This window comes from Temnothorax longispinosus, unplaced genomic scaffold, assembly GCF_030848805.1.
Source record: "Temnothorax longispinosus isolate EJ_2023e unplaced genomic scaffold, Tlon_JGU_v1 HiC_scaffold_67, whole genome shotgun sequence".
NCBI classification, from domain to species: Eukaryota; Metazoa; Arthropoda; class Insecta; order Hymenoptera; family Formicidae; genus Temnothorax; species Temnothorax longispinosus.
In genome coordinates this window covers 36,325-61,458 of record NW_027270528.1, presented here as the reverse complement: position 1 = coordinate 61,458, position 25,134 = coordinate 36,325, and the positions used below count along the sequence as shown (strand labels likewise).

The 25,134-nt window shown below is 38.0% G+C and overlaps 1 long non-coding RNA gene across 1 annotated transcript; it reads right to left on the bottom strand.

Annotated features, from left to right (window-relative positions):
• Positions 1–16,164: 16,164 nt before the first annotated feature.
• Positions 16,165–18,454, bottom strand: LOC139824914 (uncharacterized). Its single transcript, XR_011735345.1, has 6 exons — positions 18,212–18,454; positions 17,649–18,103; positions 17,212–17,453; positions 16,573–16,731; positions 16,326–16,428; positions 16,165–16,227 (listed from the first exon to the last, which is right to left on the bottom strand). It is a non-coding gene; the product is annotated as an uncharacterized lncRNA (long non-coding RNA).
• Positions 18,455–25,134: the final 6,680 nt, after the last annotated feature.

Below are 25,134 nucleotides of genomic sequence, written 5' to 3'. Positions count from 1 at the left end.
AGCCATTGTCGCGACAGCTCGAGCCGTGCATCGGCATTATTTACGCCGAGTTACCTGTCGAAGCATTCGACATAGGTATATCGGAAAAGATAATGCATTAATGCATTTAATGGCCTTTTCAATTTATTTTTCAATTTACTCGGATTTGACATGGCATTTCAGCAAAGTTTTTTTTTTGACGGTTTTAACTTTTGCGCATATTTTGATAGAAATTTCTTGACATCGAAAAAAGTAATAAAGATGCAGAAATCGATTGTCTCATGAATCTATATGCGAATGTATAAACGGTCTTGACATTTTAATTCCCTTATTTATTTACATTCATCTGTTAGAAATCTGCTTATCTGTTACCAGATATATCTCTCATCTTTAAAGTTTACCAGATAGATGCTATATTGAGGTTAATTTAAAAAATCAATAAAACAACGACTATATCTCCTATAATTTTTGCTATTATTCTTATGATTATATTATTGATTATCGCTAATATGTTGATGAGATAGTATCATTTTATTATTAAATTTGTTAGTAACATTAAAATAATATTGTTAGACAGAGCAAATTTCTATCTTCTTTTTCATAACTTTTACTTCAGTTATTTTTATTGGAATTGTTATCACAATTTACTAAGAATCTTAGAGAGCTTAACATTTGAGAATTCTTCTGTCTATTTATCTAAGTATTCATCTGTCTGGTATTCCCCTGGGAGCTTGATGATATCAGTCATTCGCCGCATGTCGTATTCCGTGGACGACAGCGCCCACGGGCGCACATTTATGCGCACTAACGACGCGAACGACGATCCCCCAAACAGCCGGAGACCTAGTTTACAAGCTATTACACCGATGGCATTAATATTCAGTTGGCTCTTATTCGACGGGACGACAAGAAAATGCATAATTCGGCACTGGTGCTCGCCGACTGCCATCGTGGTAGAAGTCTTACGGCTAGATAGCCGACTTCTCTCTCTTCCCCTTTCTTTCCTCGCCCTTTTCTCTCTCTCTCTCTCTTTCTCTCTCTCTCTCTCTCTCTCTCTCTCTCTCTCTCTCTCTCTCTCTCTCCCCCCCTCCTTCCTTCTCCGTCTATCTCCCTTCTTCGCTTTTTATCTCGTGCACCCCTGTGCCATCTCCTGCCACCTCAGTATCACGTTGTTCTCCATTTGACACGCCCCGCTCTTTCGCTTCACTTTCGAACTTACTTCTGGCCGCCGTCGAAGAGAAACGCGATACGTACAGCAACTCTCGAATTAATTACGAACAGAGGTGAGCGTTCGTTCGAAAGGCGTGGAGCCGCTTGCAACGTCAGGCCATAGGAGATAGAAACGTTCTTACGGCGCCATCCTAAGCGCAAGTACAGTGCTGCGAACATACATTACTTGCCCAAAACGGTTTAGCGATGCCTGGGCTAGCAACGGCGGATCGAGTCGTTATCAACTTGCGCCAAGTGGCAGCAGTCCGAATGCAAATACGTCTTAAATTTCGCTCGTTAACGACAGACGCGCTTGGTACTAGACGGTCGGTGTTCTTATCGGCGACGACAACCCTTTGGCCCTTGCCACTGTTACTCAACTCGCTCTCCACGCTCGTCAGACGTTACGCGTTCTCCATTCTCCGTACGAAAACATCCGCGGGCGATGCAAAAGTGTGCTCGGTGTGAGACAAACGGGTGCGAAGCGAGTGGTTACCTATATGTAGGCTCCGCGGGTGTTTAATAAATATGCAAATCGCTCCCCCGACTCGCTTGCCGTAGTTGCCCAAAGGAAAGAAGATAGAAGTGACGTTCCCGCTACTGGCGCTGCTGCTGGCTGTTACTGCTGCCGCTGCGCTGATGACACGACGATGATAATGGTTGGCGGCTGTTGCTGCCGCTAACGGCGACGCCTGCAAAATTCCTAACGCCACTACATGGCACTCCGACAACACACGAATGCTCGAAATTGTCCTGAAGAGAGACCGTCGTGTTACATAGTTTATACGCTGTCTCCTATAATCTCACTTCGTTTTGACGATAGACACTGCGTGAGTAGCGAGAAAATTATGTTGAGAGAAATCTGGACTTCAGCTGTTTGTGCAAAATAAAAGCGTACCGAGCGAGCGACGAACCTTAAGTCTTCCTCGTCAAAAACTTGTCGAATCCGTCATGTTCCTTGGAGCGCGGCTTGACTTAAATGCTCACATAGCAGGTGCGATTGGTCAGAGACACTCAATGGATAGTCGATAGGAGTTTCTTGATCGAAGGCAACAGTGGCATCCAATACCGGTTTAATTGAAATTTCTCGACGTTCGCCAAGCAGTGCCGTTTCCACAGCCCGAGTACGATCAAACGTCTGTCTCTTGTTTCGCACGGAAATCATGAGAAAAATCGAAACGCTTAATCTGACCAACTATTGAAGCAATTAAAATTCAGTGCGTAGCGTCATTAATACCAGATCACGTGCGCGGCATGCAACATACTTAAATATCAATATGTCTAAAAGCAGCCTTATGTTTTTGCCCTTTTCAGATTAGCATCACAAGTAGTGCCCTTCTCGCGATTATGGTTATAGCACGCTTGCATGTCTGATAGATTTTAATGTGCCTCTACTTGATTCTCATACCTTTCAAAAAATTTTTACGATAAAACTTTTCTTTATTATATACACCTCTCGTCTCTTTCTCTTTTTTCTTTTTTTCTCTTTTTATATGTAACATGAAAAGTAACATAATTCGTAATTTATTTATTGCATAAATTAGATTATGCATTAAATCAAATATATATGTGTTTTCTTGAATTTAATCATTCTCTAGTAATATTTTAATGAAAAAAAGTGATATATTTTATAATTTACTGATTTGTGTAAACTTGATTGCTTTCTATTTAACTTTGCACATCAAATCCAATATATTTTTCTTGTAAATTTATTCATTTACGTATTATATAATGATTCAACAAAAAATGGCACAATTCGTAACTTATTGATTTAACTTGATTTTTATTTGACATTGCATTAAATTAGATATATATTTTTTGTAAATATAGATAATATCTATACATCATAACAAAGGAAAGTTTTTTATTCTGGAATTACACCATTTTTCTCGGAATTGCGCCGGTGTTATCTCGCTTTCGCAATGGATTGTTCCCGCAAAACTAGTTTTTGACGCGTGATAATCCGCAATGCTTCCTACTTGCGTTGCGGAGAGCGGCGGGACACGTACCTAATCGAGCGATTTCGCAAAAATATGAATCTCCGAAGGAGACGTGCGAGAAATATGTACGGAATTCAGAGCGCAATAAATTCATTTCGGCAGAAATGGCCTCGATTTATTCGAAGCTGTTTCCAGATGAACGGAAGCGATACGCTTAACGCGCCTCGACAGTCGATGAATTCCAAGGCTCACCCCTCGACCAGCCCGCCCGTTCGTGCCCACCCTCCCGATCGGAAGTAGTTCGGCCGAGAGAGTGCCAGAATACCGATGCGCGCGCGCACACACCCGCCCGCACGAGTAATGTACTCTCTCCGTCAACGTTAGCTCTCAAAGTTATCCTAGCTATTCAAATGGATACAAGAACGCGGAAATTGCCATAGACCGGTGAGCGGAGCGAGCGCGCTACCGATATCACTGAAATCGATAAGAGACGCAAGTTGTGTGCGGCGGCATGCGTGCATGCGACGCGTTGCGATACGAAGCGTTGGGGCAGGATAGACTGCACATTCAAGCGCGCCGTATATCTACGCGCACGGGCGTTTGAACGACCCGCTTTAATTGAATATCCGGTAGCACCGCGGTGAAGCGCGGCTCTCGCGATAAGGATCAATTTTTACGAGCTCGCCGAAGGGACGTCCGAGAATAATGACTCCGGGCCGCTGGAACGGCCGTCCCGCTCGCAAGCGAGACCGACACATCTCGTGGCCGAGCGTACAACGAATTTAAATGAAAACTAATGAGATCTAAGCTTCAAGCCGTGGAGGAAATAATTTCGCTCGGAGGAATTTGCCAATTTTTCAAACTATGCATTTTGCGTGAGATAGAAGGGCGCGTACGCTCGAATTGTTTCCCGTTTAATTATGTTACCGTTGTACATTGCTGTGAGAATTTTTAAACTTACCAGGTTTATTTGTGAAAGAATCGTCTGCCGCTGACGTTGTATAACATAAGAATTAATATCAGGAATGTGATAAATTTGCAGGCGCAACGTGTTCTTAATGAAAATTTAAATGGGCGCTTCGTTACGGATTTATTCGCGCTCTACTGAATTTGTTTTTAGAACTGGCATTACTCAATTGATGACTGACTAGAAAACCGTTCAGTTTCCAAAATCGAATTATTCGAAATAATCGAAAGACAATCGTATTTTCTACTATTTTGATTGAATTTAATTCATTGACCTTTTCGATTTAATCAGATTTTCGATATATTGAACGATGTGGTATTCAATAGTTAGTAAAGACTTTTCATATTGATAACCGTTATCGCGACAATCCTGTATAAATAATAAAAATGTGCAAGATTTAGGCAGGATATTTTATAAAAATAGAAATATCGGCCGGTAGTTTAAAATTTAATTATTGCTTGTAATATTAAAAAAGTTTATATATTATTATACACGTAACGTCTTAGTACACGCAATCGCCAAGATGTTTTATCCATTACACACACATATGTACGAAATAATTCCGAAAGTCGCGTTTCCTTGCATGCATGCGCAAAATCTCCGCTCGATACGCGCGCAATTGGTTCGAGCATACGAAAAGAGTGGGACAATTTGGGACATCGGGAGGTTCGGCACTAAAAAGATTAACATCCCCTTTGACCTAGGTTCCACTTTAATCTCACGAATTACATTTTCCAAGATCTCCGAGCGCGATATATCGTCCGGGCCTTTATACGCGGCCGGCATCAACTTCAATTAAACCGTGATATGGCCAAGGTGAATGCACCTTGCGCAAGGGGTAAGGTAGGGCACAAAGGGAACCGGCTGTACGTGCGCGTACCAATCAATGGGACGCGTCGAAGCCGACGGCGCGATGCCAGCCAGCTTCCTCCGCCAGAGAAGCCCTCCTCATTGTCTGCGCATTCTATCGGATTGGCTTCCGGTGTACGGGTACAACGGACAGCAGCCCGCCACGTCCTTTATGCACTGGCCAGCCACGCAGTAGGAATACACGATCGTCACGTCCAATGTCCATGCGGTGCAGCGCGTGCAGAATCGGTGCGCACGCCACAAGCTCATGCGGAAAGAGAAATGAGAGGAAGAGGAGAGAGAGGGGGGGGGGGGAGAGAAAACCGGACTTTCGACCGGTCGCAAATGCCAGCGGCCCCAGGGCCGCGAGTTATCGCGACACGTGCCGCGGTGGCATTTTGTATTAAACCGGAGCGCTAATTAACTTGGGGAATCTTCGGTTATTAATCCGCGCGCGAGTCTGCGACCTAACCGGCCGGACGCATCTGTCGACGATTTCTGTTTAATACCCCCGGATGGGATCGAGCGGCTTTGACGAAATTGTCCTTGCTGGATCGCGGCATACCAGGATATATATGTATGTACTGTCGGCTAATAATACGATTTACGTGAGAGGGATGTAATTTCGAACAAGGACTGATTACGTTGCCTTATATTCAATGGATATTTTAGCTTCCCTACACGATACATTATCGATGAATATTTTCCTTGGTGTAAAAATGTGATAACGGAGCTAAGTGAGGCTTTTTAAAGTATCAATTATTTTTGTTGTAATCTTACTAAACAAAGATGATGAATTCTTCAATATTTATTTTTATATCTCATATAAGCGAAAAGAAAACATCTATAACTGATACTATGAATATCAAGTTATAAATTATGTAGAAACAAATTTAATATTTTTCATTTAATTAAAGATAAATGTTAATGAATATTATTTTAATTTTCTAACGATATACAGCGCATGAATTGAAAATATATCTGCGAATTAAAAAACACGTGCTCTGTATTTTGTTTTGTAAGGCCGCAGAAGTGCGGCGGTTCAAATGGACGAAGCTTCTCATTAATGTTGAATGGCACGAGTACACGCGATCTTTTCGTTAGCTGTTTGCTGTATAATTTTCAGCTGTCTAACGATTGCGTGTTGTTGAATTTCGCGAAGGCAGCGGTGTCTCTTTTCAAAGCGCGGAATTATAAATTCCGGCATTACTTATAACGCAGAATCATAAAATTCATAACGACATACAGCGCCGTAATAACAACGAACGAGCGTCGAGGCGCGTCATATCGCGCCGACCTGTTACAGCATTTGTAGGAATTTACGACGAAACGCCGCAGAGCTACAGCTACGGGGCTCGGCCCGGTGCAACACCGTTACCGTACCATTGCAAACTGCCTCCCACCTCCTACGTCAGCTCAAAATTTTTAAGATAATTTCGGAAATGCCGCGCACAACAGACTCCACTTTCCGCCGTCGGAACTTCTTGCTGCGTGCTATAATAAATTTATACGCATTAAATAGTCGCGCATTTTTGTAACGCTCTCCGACGATGCTTAAACTTCACGCAAAGCCGATGGTGCGTCTGCACTGTAAACTTCGGACGTCTTGAAAATTAGACTTTACAGTTTACAAAGAACCGTACATGATTCTCGGAAAAAGGCGACGCTGCGCGCTGCTGTTAATTCGAATTCGAAATGGAAAATCTTCTGGAAAAAAGTTGTCGCGGTACATTTTATCAAACACTTTCTTATAATAAGCTGATTATGCCTATTAATAGTTTCAAGATTTTGAATATATTTGCAATTTTTTAAATAATAAAAATAATATAAAACTTAAAATTAAATTTCTATTTATAAAATCGTATTTATAAAATTTAAAGTAGAAATAAAGGGACGTGAGATACAAGCATAAATTCAACATAAATTATTATACGGGTAAACGACCGTGCGTGACATGCCGATAAACGTTCGTCGGTATCGTACGCTTGTTTCTTTCCACCGTATACTATAATCACACACTATGTGGCTATCGTGTCTCCTCTATTAATATACTGATTTCACATTCCGAAGTGTACAAAGTATACCGTACAGCTATATATCCGATAGTTGACAGAGCTGCAACGCGATCTCATTTTTAAGCACGAAGATTCACCTTTCTTTTATAGTCTTTTCTTGTAGTCGTTGACGCAACACCATTTATGTTACAAAAAAACGTTTGATCTCCGTTTAAAGTGTCGACTATACACTGAGAAACTTAATGTATCCTGAAAGAAAGGATACGAGATTTTACAAAAGCAACGTCCACCTCGGAATTGGACATTTCTTTCGGCAAAGGGCACTTCTCCGTGCAAAGCGCACTTTTCTAGAAAAAGGACTTCGCGTTACATGATTCCTCAATTTATTGGATGTTCGTTTCACGTATAGTAACCCTTCGAAAAAACTACTAGTGCGGTCACTCCCTGGAGGAATCTTACTGTTGCATTAACAGATAAAATCTTTTTCGTACGAAACACTTGCCGTCGGGACAATATCAGGCCATGGTAAATTAAATATTAACTTTTTGCCAAAGTTCAAGACTTGGACAATGCGTTTATATACGTACCGTGCTGCGACAGCGCGTATTTTGCGTGTAAAAAGCTATTCGATTAATAACATGCTTGATGCAACTTTTATCAAGGAGACATTTGGGATAAAACGTGTACAACGAATGGACGAAAGCACTGAGCAATTAGGTGCTGTATTTTCAGTTGGTCAACTGAATGTCGAATTCCGGCATTAAAGCTTGCGTGAAAGGAATTTATCTTTTGGAGCAACGTGGAGTAATTGCGATTTCTTGTTCCCGCGGTTGCTCGTTCCGAGGCAGAAACGTATCTTTGTATTTTCGAATACTCGTATTTGCGAATGATACGCTCTAACAATTTCTCTTCCGTGTCACGTACCAAACATCATGACTCGCGAGGACACATCAACTCCCGCCGATGTGAAACTTAGGTGCTACAAATTAACCCGTTAAATTCCAGCATGTCATTTGTCACGCGAAAATGTTCGTTGGAAATGTTCCGTTCTCCCATGAAGTTCCCAAACAATGGAAACAGACGCCGTTGCAAAACCATTCTCAAGCTTTGCAGAAATTAATAAAATATATTACATCGTTTCACAAAATATTTATAATGAAAAATAACCGTATTATATTTAAGTGAAATTTAAAGATACAAGTTCAATTGTTATACGGAAATCTTCTGGTTAAAAAAGCTACATGACGTAATCCCTAATTTTAATTTGTTTGTGGTCAAAGCTTTTATAAGTTAAGATAATTATAAACATTTTTGCAAACGCGTAACTCTTGTGTTAAATCTGCTGCGTTGTCAAGGATTTAGTTTTCTAATTAGCTTCTCTAGCGACCGAAAGATTGCTCATAGAGAGCTTATCATGGATTATGTTAGATCACTCGATATTATAATGGTGCATTAAGTTAAAAGCGTACAAACAGAGCCCTGTTTATTATGTTCTCACGTAATCAATTATCCGGCCGTTATTCGCGGCACAATCCGCGTCGCTTGCAAATGCGAGAGGTCAAGTACCTCGTAGAGCACACGTTTTGATAATTTAGTTTGCGTTGCCGTATGTTAAGTTGATATTTTGTGGGTATTTAAGAGAGAAAGAGGGGGGAGAGAGAGAGAGAGAGAGAGAGAGAGAGAGAGAGAGAGAGAGAGAGAGAGAGAGAGAGAGAGAGAGAGAGAGAGAGAGAGAGATTGCGGTTAATACCGAAGGATCCGCTAATATATCGATTACACTCGATGCAAAATATAGAGGGTGCCGTAATCCTATTTTCAGAGGTGCTTCACTCGTCGTTATTTCCGGATGGTATCGAGTAACGTTTTCACGTCGGGACTTTCTCACTTGCATGATATCGTGACCAACGGCTTAACTTTGCGCATCCGTGTTAATCCAATTTATTTCCCATTCAGTTCACCGGTTCAATTTGTTCTGCGAATGCGTTCGTCCAAGAGAATAATTATGAGAGAGAACGGATGAATTTTAAGCTCAAAATATCTAGGGCCATTACGGGTCTCTAAGGCCATGTTCTTAATTATATGTAATAATTGCAGAAAAACGCGACTATTGCGTGTAATAACGCATCATATATAAAAGAACTGATTACGTAGCACGTCTCAACTATAGATTATAAAATTCGGTCAATTATAAATGTTTTATAAAGGCAAATTTTAGGAGTTTTGGTTAAAATTAAAATTGTTAAAAGATTAAAAGCTATTCTGGCGTTACGGAATCAGGTCGGGTTACTATCGATTTATCCAGAGCTCGTGAATTTTCATAGGGCAACCTGTTTCGTTTGGACGGACATCCGACATCCCAACCGCGACTGCAGCCTATCTTCGAGGCAATACACTCGCCACTCACTTTCTGACGTTCCGACACGCCGCTATTTCCGATATTCAATTGCCAGCGTTTACACGCCACGATAGACCGACCCTTCCACCCATCCGCATGTCGGAACGAACTATACACGACCGGGGGATTCCCGCGTGACCCCCCTTACGTGCCCTTTTGATACCTCGCGGCGCATTGTTTCCTTGCACGCAAAATGCTTTATTGTGCGCGGTAAGTGTACGAATTACCGACATAATAAGAGGTTGCAAGTTATCTCGGAAGGATCGTAGCTGATACCAATCCAATTACAAAGAGCACTCCTCTCGTTTGTGTTACAATATCTGAAATAGTTCCAGAAAACGGCATAAAAACATACACGTTGTTAATTAACATATATTATTAACACAGTCGAGATATGAGATGATCGGGTGGTGCAAAAGACGCCGGTCTCGCTCTGCAGCTTATTTCATCTTGCGGTACCGAGATTTGCCGAAATTTTCGTCAAACTATCTGGATCGCGCCTTCGTGCTGGCTCGCTCGTCCGCACGAGTTTCCAGTGGTTACCTGTAACACCTGTACACCTGATGCTTGCTCGACTATTCGTGCGGTGCTCTCGTGGCACGAATATCATGAATTACTCCTCCCCGGACGCCGCTGACTTACATGGAAAGTTTTCTATCTGTGCTTAAATAGCTCGTAGTGGTGTCAGAGGCGATCAAATTCGAAACCGCTCGAACAATTGGCTGCGCCGAGCGTTGTATCTCGACTGGAGAAAACGCGGTCGTATATTGGCAAAAGCGATCAAGTTTTGAAATAACGTGTCATGGATATCTTTTACATGAGTATCTTTTTATCGCGATGAATTCGCGATGTGAAACTAACCTGCGAAATAAAAAATGAAAACTTAATTCAATTTATCAAGTTTTTGTAAATTATAATTATACTGTGCTATATAAGGCATCTATATCGTTTACCGATATACATCTCAACGCTGTAAAAAGATAATATTGTTAAATTTTAGATTGGCGTATACGAAATTAGATAATTTTATAGAATTTCAGTCGGAATGACGTGTGGTGACGGAATGACATTATATTTTATACAATTGATAAGCGAAATTTATTATTTAAATTATTTTATTATTAAATAAAATTGTTTATAATTTTTTTTTGCATTTCTTTAAGTATTAATAGTCTAAAGTAATATTCATAGTTATTTATATTTATCACGATATTGACATTTTATTATATTCGTTTTTTTTTCTCTTGCTGTTACAGTACCGCCGCAGAAGCCGAACATTATCGACGAACGCGGAAAGACCATCCCAGCGGTGGCCGACCCTTACGAAGAAGGTGGTGACATGAGACTGCAGTGCCTCGTCTCTGAGGGTAAGTCCTACTTTCTATAATGAGAGACAGGCCGAATGAAAATACGTCTGAGAGTATTCTCTCTTTCGAAGCTGCATGCCCTCGTAAATACGCCGCCGGAAGAGCTAATGATATCCGACTATATGTCATTTCTATCTTAGACACTTTTTAATTTGGTACCGATTTACATTCTAGACAGATAAGAATCCAAGTATGCGCCATTATCGCGATCTCTCGCACAGAATATCCCTGTCGCGAAATCATTTTTGCGTGATTTAATATCGCTGTGTTATGATTGCAAAACTTGAGCAAATATGACGTGCGAGATGTGAAAAGATATTATTATCAGTTGTTTGGTAGTTAACTCTTTAAAGAAACTATTAATTTTAATCCTTGGACGATGGATGTTTGACTGAGCCAAATCTCGAAAAATTCTAAACGATAAAATTTGGAGTTGCAACTGTTTATGTAGAATAAAATCAGAAAAATTAAATTCAGAATAAAAGTAATGTAATAAACTTTCAGATTTATCGTGTAACGCACGTTGGCAAAAATATAGAATTATATAATTATCTCATCAAGTTGTAATATGATTCTAAAACTTTTTTCTTTTAACTAGCACACGTATATCGACGTATATAAAAACGCAGGATTAATTATGTTGGTCTAAACAAGATCTTTGAACGTAAATGGTGATAAATTAGTAGATTAAATTTTAATTTATCAAACAGTTTTGATTCGCATTAATAGGATATTAATTATATACATTGTATACTCTCTTCCAGAGGTATACCGCGAAAACATGATTGCCATGTTCCGGCAAGCGAATAAAAGGTGTGTAATGATCAGCTCTCAGTTTCATTGCAAATTATAAGAATCTTACTACTCACGTGACTCGGCGTATGCGAATTTGTTTCTTTTCAAGATGTGTTTTCTTGGCACGAAAGTCTTGATAAAACATGTAAAAATTTACAGAGAAAATTATATTGAAATTATTAGATTTCACAATTCCGTGAATTTTTTCTTCTATAATACATGTATATTTTTTTTTCTAAATATTTCCAAGTGTTGAGAACATGACAAATGTTTATTTATCTTTACGTATATGATTATATTTTTATTTTATATTTATATATGCAGCTGAAAGAAAAATTGCGCACACTTTATCCCCCTTGTAGTAATATTGATATTGTGGTCAATTATGCTTGATAAACCGGCTCTTGGTGAGCGATATTGCAGAAAATGCCGTTCTTTCTCGACGATTATGAACATAACGCGTTAACGATTATCCGCTTAACTCACTGACAGCTGACATTAGCACACGAATTCCTGTGCTAAGCGGCCGCGCGTTCTTTCGCGCATTGCTTTGATACTCCCAGTTCTATCTGCGCTCACCTTTCTCTACAGCTGTGATGGGACCATAACGTGTAGACGTACGTTCAAAGATACGAACATGTTTTCACAATACAGAATACAATTTCTCATCGAAGAATTACTATACAATAATTTCCTCTTCTTTTCTCACCTTCTACCTCTCTTTTCTAAAAAAATGATTAAAAAAAAACAGATGATCTAAAAATTTATTTTGACATTAAAAAGTTCAACGTTCACATTGTTTTGAACGTAAAGAATAAAAACAAATTGAATATATGATTAAATGTCTTGATTAAAAAATTAGAGAAATAAATGAAATGACTATATTTATGTTGTTCGCACAGCGAATTTCCTGATGGAATCATTTTTAATGTATATTTCTGTTCCGAACATTGCGACGTAATAAGATACATATGAATCGTCCTATGTATAAGAATAATTAGAATGCTCCAGGTATATCATAGATGTATTTCCTTATTTTACGCCACAATTTATTTTAACGTCAAGCAATCTGAGATCTCTGCGTTTTATTTGTCTACGGTTTCTAGGAAAAGGCGATCGATATAAGGCCAAATGACGAGCTGAGACGAATCCTAATTGTCTACATTCCCAGACGATCCACTTGTGTGATTCATCTCCAATGTATTTTCTCTGTCATTAACTTGAGTCGTCTTTACTTATAGAAAGACAACTTTGCATCTTTGTCTCCTATAATCCTTAATTTTTTCTTTGCTTATGATTGATTGTACTATGTTTATCGAATATTTCAAATATCGAAAAGCATATACGCGATCAAAGTCAAAGTATACACGTCTATACAAGTACTTTGAAAAAATTGAAAAACTCCCGGCTCCTTATCTCACTATCATCATTTCACTCATTTGAGAATGATTGGAAATTAATTGTAAACTGACATAGCATTAAACACATGAGATGTGCACGCACGGGACGAGCGCACGCATCAGGTGCACTCTACTCGAGGGGGGAGGGGATAGAGCAGCGAGACATGGGAGGAGTTTTCTGCGAGTGCTCTCTCCGTCTCGTCGGAGAGACCACTCTCGCGATGGCAGAGGTGGTCTCTGTTCACCTGAGCGTTTCAGGTGGCAGTCGTCCTGCTGAGTCGTTCAGCGACGGGTTCTTCTCGCGTGAGCGCCGCGAGCGAGCGCGATTCGCCAGAGAACACACGACTTAACGATTCCGGAAATTTGAGATCCGCGAATTCGAGACCGAGATTGAGATGTCGAGCGAATCCGCGAGTATTTGCAATGCGATCTCCCAAATTCTCCTCCGTAGATCGATGGAGCATCCATCAGATCTTGTTTTCATAAATGCAATCTTGAGAAACAAGACGTTGAAATAATTACTCTTACGGGGGCACGATAAGAGGGGGGAGATCACGAGGTTTATTTTAGCAAAATATAAAGTTTTACTAGACGAGATCGTTGTAAACTTGACTATGGTTTAATCAGGGACTAATTATTATTAAATCAGACCAATTTTACCGGGAGTAAGGTTTTCGATGCAAGCAGTTGATTGATTTATATGTAATTATATATTTTCGTTGATTAAAGCAAATGTACATTTTCGGTGACATTATCGATCCAACAATACATGTTTAGTTGATTTAATAAATCAGAAGGATTCTCAATCTTTATCGAATTTGACGAAACATTGTACACGTGAAACGCTTTTGTGAATCACAAAGTATTTTATATAAAAGACAATGTGACGCATCAATATGAACAAGTAACCAAGCGGAGATTCGGTTGTGATAATTGATCATACCCTGCGCGACGCTCGATCGGCAAAATCAAGGATTTGGAGGCGGTGCGGGTAACCCGGGGGGAGGCGTGTAAGACACAGTTTTGTACCAGCCACATTTGTTTCCTCCAAATCGTTACCACTCGAAGCAATTAGATCTAACGTGGATTTTCGTGGCGTTGCTACATCGACTGATTCTAGATGGTAGATACATTTTTGCTCGAAGCCTCTTCAAGTTTTGATACAATAGGTTTTGGTACATTGCGTTTCGTAAATTTGAACATGTTCAGTCAAGCTTGGTATAGCAGTATTGTATTATATTACATTGTATTATTTATTGTCTCTTCCCTTAGGATTTACAAGGCGTTTTTTTTATCACGAAGAACGTTTCCAAATCTCGTACATTTACATAACATTCACTCTAGTTTCCAAACATAAACAATAGACATAGATCAAATCCCCGAAGTCCACCTCCTCACCTTACACGTCCGCTTCCGCTTCTTGTGGTCGTTTTCCTCTTCCTCTTCCTACGCTTCGCCTCTTCGTGGCCCTCTTCCTCTTCTTCCTCCGCTTCCGCTTCGTCCCCGCCCTTAGACTTTACTCCCCTCCCTCCCTTTTCTTCTTATTTAGCCCAGGCCCTTTTTCCTCTTTCTTCCTTCTCCTTTTCGGACTCATCTTCGACGAGCAGCTGCTTATCCTCATCGCCTTCGATATCTCCTCATCCTCCAATCTCCCTGTATACTCCTACGTAACGTCTCCTCTATATTCTTCTCTCTCCCACACAGCAAAAATAGATCTGCGTAATATCGTTACAATATCTTGTCGGGAAATCAGAATATTATTGAGATGTCTAAGATATATATGGATATCTACAGGATATTCGAGAAATACACTAATGTCCGCTCTTACGAACACGTAGAGATATCACTAGTTTATAAGTATATATTTGTAGGATATCATTTAGATATATTATAAATATACTGTTCACAATGTTCACATACACACAGAATATAAATTTCAATATGTTGTATGTATATTATATAGATGTAGTATGTATATATAGAGAATATTGTGGTAACAGATCAGGACATATTGAGGAGAATGTTTGTAATACTAATAATGATAGGTGTATTTCACACGTGGTATTACAAATCGTTTGATTGACAAAACAGGACAAAAATAGTAAAAATTTCTTTATCCTAATAATCCTGATCAATTCAACGATTTGCAATATCAAGTATGAAGTACACTCAATATTAACGCGCAAGATTATAGAGAACTTTTTAATGCAACTTTGAAATAAATCTATTTTATTATACACGCTTTCTAATGTTCCTTAATCACACAATCACATTAAGTTTTAAATATTAAATTTAAAAAAGTACTACAAAGAAATAATACGAACGAAATGATACATAACGAAGTACGGAATTCGAAAGGTGATTAAAAACACAATGCCAATTTAGAGCAATGAGTATGGTCATAATTACGAAGTATATTATGTTTATATACATAGTTTAGATGAAATTCATGCATAAGTTGAATGATGTTATCACTATGCACTAAGGGGTTAATATTGCGTTATTAATTATAAGGTCAGCCTGGATAATATCTATCAAAACAATACTATAAAACGCTATTTAAACACTGAACAGAACACTCAACAGATATATGGTAAATATAAAATAAAAGATCTGTTAATAATAACGTATTAAGAAAGGCTGAATATCTATTTAAATATCTCTTTAAATATTTAAAAAAATTATAATTTGTTTAAAAATTATAGAAATTTGTGTAAAACTTATACGAAACTTTGGCACTAAAAAGAAATTTAACGAAATCATAAAAACCTTTTCATAAAAAGACTTGACTTCTCATCATTGCTTTTCATAAAAATCTTAAACTAAAATCTCTTTCAATCAAAAACTTAAACATTGAGATCATATATTATCATTATAAGTGCTACTAAAAATATTAACACAAATTTTTCAAGAAAAACTCTTTCTATTACGATTTGGTATTATCATCGCTGGCGTTTTCTACCTGCTTTTTATTTTTTCTGAAAAAACAAAAAAATTATTTAATTATTATAATTTTAGTTTTTTTCAGTAAAATAAAATATTAAATGACATTAAATAAAAACGTATAACGAATATAATCACCTATCCTTTCTTTGTAATCTGATATCATCATCATCGCTGGCGTTTCTACCTGCTTTTTATTTTTTCTGAAAAAACAAATTATTTAATTATTATAATTTTAAAGTTTTTTTTCAGTAAAATAAAATATTAAATGACATTAAATAAAAACGTATAACAAATATAATCACCTTTCCTCTCTTTGCAATCTGATATCATCATCGCTAGAGTTTTCTACCTGCTTTTCATTTTTTCTGAAAAAACAAATTATTTAATTATTATAATTTTAGTTTTTTCAGTAAAATAAAATATTAAATAACATTAAATAAAAACGTATAACAAATATAATCACCTTTCCTCTCTTTGCAATCTTTCTGGTGCATGCGCTAACCATATTTTTATATATTTCGAAATATCAGATTCAATTGCATTAGGAATATGTCGTCTGACAACATCTAATATAATACAAAAATGTTTACAATTATAATTATGAAAAATTCAGTATTTAAGCTGTGCGTGTGTTTGTGTCGGCACGCGCGCGTGCGCACACTGTAATTATTAGCATTCATTTTAATAAGACATTCTCTCTTTTTACTCACCTAATATAATCTTCCACAAAATAGATTAGAAAATACAAGTTTCTTTTTCCCACCAACCCAACTGTACTTCGTAGCAACAGTGTTATTTAATGTACGTGTCAAGATGTTGAGAACAATAGATTTTAAACCATGTCCTCCTACCATACTCAACATTTTTACCTGAAAAAGAATGACGAATTAATATAATTAGTAACATTTAAGATTGAGATTGGATACATACTTAAATTTGAAGATTTATGTAATGGATATTTTGACAGTTATAAATCAATGATTTATTATATGGCACACATAAATGCACACATAAATTTTCTGTACCTAGCGACAGACATCAGTATATTAAACCTTGAACCTCGAATCTTGAACATGTCGCTATAGGTACAACAATCACCGTATACTTGTACATTAGGCCATTGAACAAAAGTCCTTTACCAGGTTGCAAATAACTACGCAAATTTTATTTATTATAATTACAGAAGCCTCTATATATGACCATTTTCAATAATTAATAATTAATAATTAATAAATCAATTTTGCGAGGTTGTTTGCAAAATGGTAGACTTTTTTGTTCAGGACCTAATTTATATGTAGAGTGCAAAAAGCATAAACATATAGTCATGTAAAATGTGCGATTTTTCTTACCACTGCATTTTTGTATGATTTATCTTTTTGTAATTGATGTTCGACTTTTTCCACAGTTTCCAAATCTGCTATGGGAAATTCATCTAATATATTATTTGTAAATGTAGAATTTTCTTCTTGTTTTGATACATCAGAAGTGTTGACTGTAGTCAATATATTCGCCAAAATATCTTCGCAACGTTTTAATGAATATTTAGTCTCGATCATATTTTCTATCATAAATTGTTGAAACTCTTTTTCTCCTATATGTTAAAATTATTAAATGTTCATTAGTTCATTATATTTCTGTGCTAATAACTTTGTAATATAGAAACCTTTATATTATAACTGCACACACGCGCGCACACATACACGCATGCATACGCATTCACAATATATAAAATAATAACATAAAAATATTTAATTATGGATTGTAATAATCATATAAACGCACGTACCACGGGGCTGCATATTTTCTTTGGAAATTTCCTGCATACGTCGTTCAGTATCATCTTTCTTTGATTTTTTATTTTTTAAAGTCACCTCTTGTATCTCATCATTCTTTCTAGTCTTTGTAAGATTTTAGATTTTGAAGCGGGTTTAATATGACTGTCTAATTGAGCTGCTTTAGAACAAGTAGGCTGCTGTGTAGCGTTTTCACATAAGACGTTTTCGCAGTCATTATTTGGTATAGTTTTCTTATAAGTGTTTATAGCTTTGGACGAATGCAATTTAGGAAATGGCGCAAGTACAGTTTCATCAGTTTCTGAATCTGAATCAGTTTCACTATCGTGATTTTTTGCAGCTCTTATTTTTCTGTCCTTTTTTGATTATTCATCATCACTGACATCAGTATTTAAATCTGAATACATCTCAGCTAATTTTAATTTTCTTTTCCCAGACTCAAAAGAATCTGAAACAATAAAATAGTGTTTTTATAAACTTATTAGAAATATTTGTTAAAATAATATAAAATGCTTAAGTGCTTGTCACAAAATGTATATTGCATATTTTTATTTACCAGCACTACCTAATATCCTTAATACGTCACATAAAGTCCAATTTTTTCCAACAGGCTCCATATTTTGTACACTTTTATCATATTTTTTCAAATTTGTAAAGTTAGGCCAGTATGCCTTAGTTTTAGAAGCATTAAACCAATTAGACGGTATGAGTTGCATACCATCAGAAAATTCTACTATGCAGTATAACCTTTCCTGATCATACATGTTTGTAACTGTATTATAAAACAGTTATTTTTCTTTTATCTAAAATAATTAGAAACACATACATTTACATATAAATGTTATATAATAAAAAACATATATTAAAACATATTACATATAATAAAAAATAATGTAGAACACATAAACAAAATATTACAATAATAATTGTATCCTGCTAAGCAAAAGATATATCTTTTAAGAATCAAAATTCTGCTCCTTCCATTATTTCGCTATGTAAAATAGGAACAACAATGAATTCATCATTGCCACATGGATACTTAGCGTATTTTAAATTAACAGCAGACAAAGGCCACATTTTCAAGTTAGATTTTTTAGATACTTTATATATATGAAGAAGAGATGAATCACATGGTACATTGTAAAAATTTTGCTTGCACTCAAACTCGTAACCCAATATCATTAATTCTGTAGTTTCAGTAAAGTGTGCTATATTAGTCATTAGTAATATAGTATTATCTTTTAATCCACAACAATCATTTGCGATATTATTAGCATCTAATCTAAAGTAGATACATTCAGCTGCTGTATATTGTGGATTACATGTTAGAGGTAATAAAAGACCATTGTAATGACGTGTAACTTTTATAGGATGAAGCTTCTTACTTATTGTGTTTTTTTCAATTGTTACATGTTGTGCCTCATGGTATCGTCGAAATAATTGTTGTAAGGGCTTATCATTTTTTCTTACTAATCGTTTTAGTACTTGCATAAAATTCTCAAATTTGAAAGCACTGAAATTATCTAAAGTACCAAAACTTTTGACATCCTCAACAAGGTGAATCAAGCCATGCACATTATGTGATACACGATGTTTTCCATATAATTTTATAAAAGACTTAACAAAATGTTCCAGTAATTTTTTGGAATATTCTGCATATGCATTTTTCGTGTCTTCCTTACTCAATATTCTAATAGCTACATGCAAGCTTGGAAAATGCTTGTAAGCATCTTTTGATAAAACAGATTTCAATACTATTGGACCAGTATATAAAAGTATCTGACGATATTCAGTAGCTTTCCATAGTTTTGCATATTTCAATGAACGCGGTTTACGAACAAATTCTCTGAGCGTGTAACGTCTTAACTTTCAAGTTCATTTGAAATTTTTTCTATGTCATGATGTGATAAACGACATCCTGTATCTCCACTTAACCATAAATAAATCAATTTACGTATGATACCTAAAAATACTAAATGCATGGGATCGAGTACAAAATCACGTACAAAATCAAGATCAGGAATTTTATCAAGTGAAGTATATGATAAATGGTAAGAATCGTCAATATGCATTCTAAAATCTTTGTCTGTACGTTTAGATGCATTTATTTCCGGAAAACAAATTCTTCTTTGTCTGTAAATACCTTCAACTGTACATTTCGTGCAACTAAAATACCCAGTATGTCCTCTACATTGAAGAATATATGATTTTGCAGGGGCATCACATACAAAATATTAATTTAAACTGATATAGAAAATTATTAATAAAAATTCCACTTGCGTATAATTCTACAGTTTCTGCAACAAAATCATGTAAAAATCATTAACATTTTTGGTTTCTCATCACCATGATAAACTCCAATAATGAAAACCTTTCCATGGGGTACAATAGATCCCAAAATTGGCCAAAATGAGCTATTGAAGATTTACTGAGTGGAAGTCCATCTACATTAATAGCTACTTCGATACAGTTGATGATAAAGTATATTCTTCTATTGTATTTTTATACCATCACGTAATCCAAATGCATATATATCCCTGGTACAACAGTTTTTATTTCATATTGCAAAGGTGTTTTAAGTAATGTTCTTGCATCACAACATAATGTATCAAAACATTGATGATTCTTTAATGCACATAATAATTCTGATAATGAAGAGTTTGTGATTTGATTTTTTGTAGCCCAATTTCTTAGAAAGAGTTTTAATTTTAAAGTATCAGACAAAAAATTTCCGATTCATCAAGTTCTATATTTGAATGTATATCTTCATTACGATAAGTAACTGAACAGTTTTCAACAAAGTCTGATGTGACTGCTGTATCATTTGCAAAAGTTTCACTCTCTCTCTCTCTCTATATCGGTGCTTATTAATATTTATTAGATGATTCATCTGCGTCAGTGAAATTATTATTGTCTTCAATCGAAGTATCAGTTAAAGATGAAATATTTCATTGCAACATTTCTTTTTTTCAGTTTCTATCAATCTTCTATAATGTCTATCTGTGATTAAACTATATCTTTTTTCGTTCTCTTTCTGTTATTCATGTTTTACCTTTCAAGAAACAATGATGTAAACACGTGTGTGTTCAATGCAGGCTTCCACCAGACTTGCTTGATATCGGTGTGGGCACCTTACGTCGCACTAGAGTTTTCTTGCAAAAATACCGGTCAGTAGTATGAAAGCAGGATATATACAGCAACAAAAACTACGAACACATATAATAATAATATAATATAAATATAATATAATGGTGTAACAACATAACAATAATTTGTTGTGTAACAAGGAGAAGAAAAGTAAGGTTAGATTTGCAACTTGTGCTACTATTAGCTATAAAAAAGACACTGCATGAGATAAGAAGCCAAGTTTATATGAAACCTACTAGCTATTATTTTAGTTTATTTCATCTACTTACGTATATAGAAATTGCAAAAAACTTGTTTCTCATTGATTCTGTTCGTTATTATACATTCGCCGCACTCTATAACTATGTGACTATGTAACTCACTATGCCGCCGCCTCACGCCTCACGCCTCACGCGCTTTGTCGCGCATCAGCATGCGCAGGCGCGGTTGAGTAGTAGAGTTCAGTTAGTTAATAATGAAGAACAGTTAAAAGTTAAGAAGATATACTGATAGATTATTGCCAGTTATTAATAAAGTACTCGCTATATATACTTTTATCAGTGTTTTCTTCCATCTACTACATGTTTTTATCATATCGTCTGACATATATTTTCACGATATCGTGTGGATTTTCTTTTTAGAATCCCCATATATCTCTTAACAAGATATCCTGTAAATGTTCTGTACGAAAGCGTTTCAGTATAATATATGTCATGATATACTGATAATATTTTAAGGATATTACGATATATTTGGGATTTACGGGATAAATTCAGTATATCCCTCATATCTCCTCTGCTGTGTGGGCTCTCTCTTCTCTCTCCCTATCTCTCCTTTTCACCGACTTGTCCTCGTGTATTTTCACCCCTACTCTATTCCCCGCCCTACTTTTCGCTTCCAGCACCACCTGCCACTTTTCCTCTTCGTCTCCCAACTTCACCAATACGATTAGCCAAATTCCCCTCTGTCCCACCACAATCACCTCCCTCACCGTCACCCTCACCTTAAGCCCTTCTGCAAACAGCTCCTTCACCTTCTCCCAGTTCGACCCCTTACCTCCCTATTTTTCCTTCTCTACACTTAAAATTACGTTCCTTTTCCTTTGCTTGTCCTCGTTTTTTATACGAGCTTCAATGGCCTGTCTCGTGCACGACACTATTTTGTTTGGTTAAAATGCATTCATTTTATTTACACACACGATCTTTTTGTGACGCCGGCAGGCACTTGAATTCGAGTCTTTCGTGTACGTGGTCTCGCACTCCATAATATGTTTCAGGTGCTGCGGAACTCATTTTCTAAAGACTATGTTGTCTAGTACACGACTGTCCGTATATCCTTCTTTGAAGCGGGTCCAGTTTTGTTTGCCACGTATTATGCGTGGATACTTAAAATGGGCGAGAACGAACTGAGTTTTGTCGCGTCGAGGCTGTACGACGGCACGTATTGCTGCGTTTTATCCGATTCCCCCAAAAATTTGATAAAATATGTTGACTTTTTATGGTGCCGCTTTCGCTTCGTCACCGCCCTCAGACTTCACTCCCCTCCCTCCCTCCTCTTCTTATTTAGCCCAGACCCTCTTTCCTCCTTCCTTCTTCTCCTCTTCGGACTCATCTTCGACGAGCAGCTGCTTATCCTCCATCGCCTTCGATATCTCCTCATCCTCCAATCTTCCTGTATACTCCTACGTAACCTCTCCTCTATATTCTTCTCTCTCTCTCTCTCTTCTCTCTCCCTATCTCTCCTTTTCACCGACTTGTCCTCGTGTATTTTCACCCCTACTCTATTCCCCGCCCTACTTCTTGCTTCCAGCACCACCTGCCACTTTTCCTCTTCGTCTCCCAACTTCACCAATATGATTAGCCAAATTCCCTCTGTTTCACCACAATCACCTCCCTCACCGTCACCCTCACCTTAAGCCCTTCTGCAAACAGCTCCTTCACCTTCTCCCAGTTCGACCCCTTACCTCCCCATTTTTCCGTCTCCACCCTTAAAATTACGTTCCTTTTCCTTTGCTCGTCCTCGTTTTTTATACGAGCTTCAATGGCCTGTTTCGTGCACGACACTATTTTGTTTGGTTAAAATGTATTCATTTTATTCACACACACGATCTTTTTGACGCCGGCAGGCACTTGAATTCGAGTCTTTCATGTACGTGGTCTCGCACTCCATAATATGTTTCAGGTGCTGCGGAACTCATTTTCTAAAGACTATGTTGTCTAGTATACGACTGTCCGTGTATCCTTCTTTGAAGCGGGTCCAGTTTTGTTTGCCACGTATTATGCGTGGATACTTAAAATGGGCGAGAACGAACTGAGTTTTGTCGCGTCGAGGCTGTACGACGACACGCATTGCTGCGTTTTTATCCGATTCCCCCAAAATTTGATAAAATATGTTGACTTTTTATGGTGCCGCTTCCGCTTCGTCACCGCCCTCAGACTTCACTCCCCTCCCTCCCTCTTCTTATTTAGCCCAGGCCCTCTTTCCTCCTTTCTTCTTCTCCTCTTCGGACTCATCTTCGACGATCAGCTGCTTATCCTCCATCGCCTTCGATATCTCCTCATCCTCCAATCTCCCTGTATACTCCTACGTAACCTCTCCTCTATATTCTTCTTTCTCTCTCTCTCTTCTCTCTCCCTATCTCTCCTTTTTACCGACTCGTCCTCGTGTATTTTTACCCCTCCTCTATCCCCGCCCTACTTTTCGCTTCCAGCACCACCTGCCACTTTTCCTTTTCGCCTCCCAACTTCACCAGTATGGTTAGCCAAATTCCCCTCTGTCCCATCACAATCACCTCCCTCACCGTCACCCTCACCTTAAGCCCTTCTGCAAACAGCTCCTTCACCTTTTCCCAGTTCGACCCCTTACCTCCCCATTTTTCCTTCTCCACCCTTAAAATTACGTTCCTTTTCCTTTGCTCGTCCTCGTTCCCTTCACCTGTCCCCGCCCACCATTTCCTCTTCCCCGTCCCACTCTCCCCCTCGTCCTCTCTCTTTTTTTTGCCTGCATTTAGCTCCAATCTTTCTACCTTTCTCTCCAATCTTCTTACTTTCTCCTCAAGCTCCTCCCTCCCCTCCTCCTTCCTTTTACCTGCCTCTTTCTTCTCTTTCAACATCTTTTTTACTTTTTCCTCCAGCTCCTCTAAGCAGCCGTGCTACTGCATTCTACAACTATGTTGTCCGTCATTTTACGTTTGACGGTAAAGAACGGTGTTACTTAAATTGGTCACGCAAGCTTGGAGAGCTTGGGAGAGTTTTGGTTTACTGAGTATGTCGTTTGTCAATTTTAGCCAGGGCATCGGCTTTGTTTTCTGTGTAAATACCATTTCCTTTCTGTATATTCCATACTGCCATTTTTGTGATACGAAACATGTTGAACGTGGGGGCAATATTGTATTACATCTCTCACGAAATCTTTCCGACATTTGATTTGTAACGAGAAATTGTTTGCGTTTCTTGATTCAGGCCATGTCCGTGTGCACGAGGTCGTAAAATCGGCTACACATCTCGCTGAGCTGCAACAAATCATGTTCATCGCAATGATCGAAGATCATTAGTAACACATTGTTCGACAGAATATCCAGACGCATGGTATTTGTCGTCATCTTCCTAACCTGTTGACGACCTTCATCTCCCCTTTGAGACATTTTTGCACCTCTCCCTCCCTCTCCTTCCTTCCACGAGTGGGGGCTCGCGCGGAGAAACTGGGCTATCTACTTCGGCAGGAGGGAGTACGTAAATTTTAACGTGGTCACGCAAGCTTGGGGAGCTTGGGAAGAGTTTTGGTTCACTTTTTGTGTGCAAAATTTATCGAGCGCGAAAAGATGCGCGCGTCGCGGCATGCGGGTTTGTCTCGTCGTGCTTCTCTTCATTTCGTTGCTAAACATTGCTGAGATATTTCATAAAGACGTCTCGTACCGCATCCACACCGGCCTTGTCTCTTGCCGCGTTTTGCCGCACGTTTGAGCGAACGTTAAGTAACGTTGCGTAACCTTGGTCACGCAAGCTTGGGGAGCTTGGGAGAGTTTTGGTTCACTTTTCGTGTGCAAAATACTGCACGCGTATTTCATATATTTTTTGTGTTCTTTTTCTCTCTCTCTCTTTTCGTGACGTGTTAACTGGCTCCCGTGCCCTATGCCTTCCATTTGGAGGGACAACGATGGCTGCACGTATTCTGGCGCGACTTTCCGGCTAGCCCCGGGACTATTCGCCAAGCCCGGAAGCGTTCGCTTTATATCGCTTCAGGTTGAACGAGCGTTACATAAAGTTGAACGTGGTCACGCAAGCTTAGAGAGCTTGGAAGAGTTTTACCGTTCTGTTGTTATGCAAATGTGTGCACACGTGTACTTAATATTTT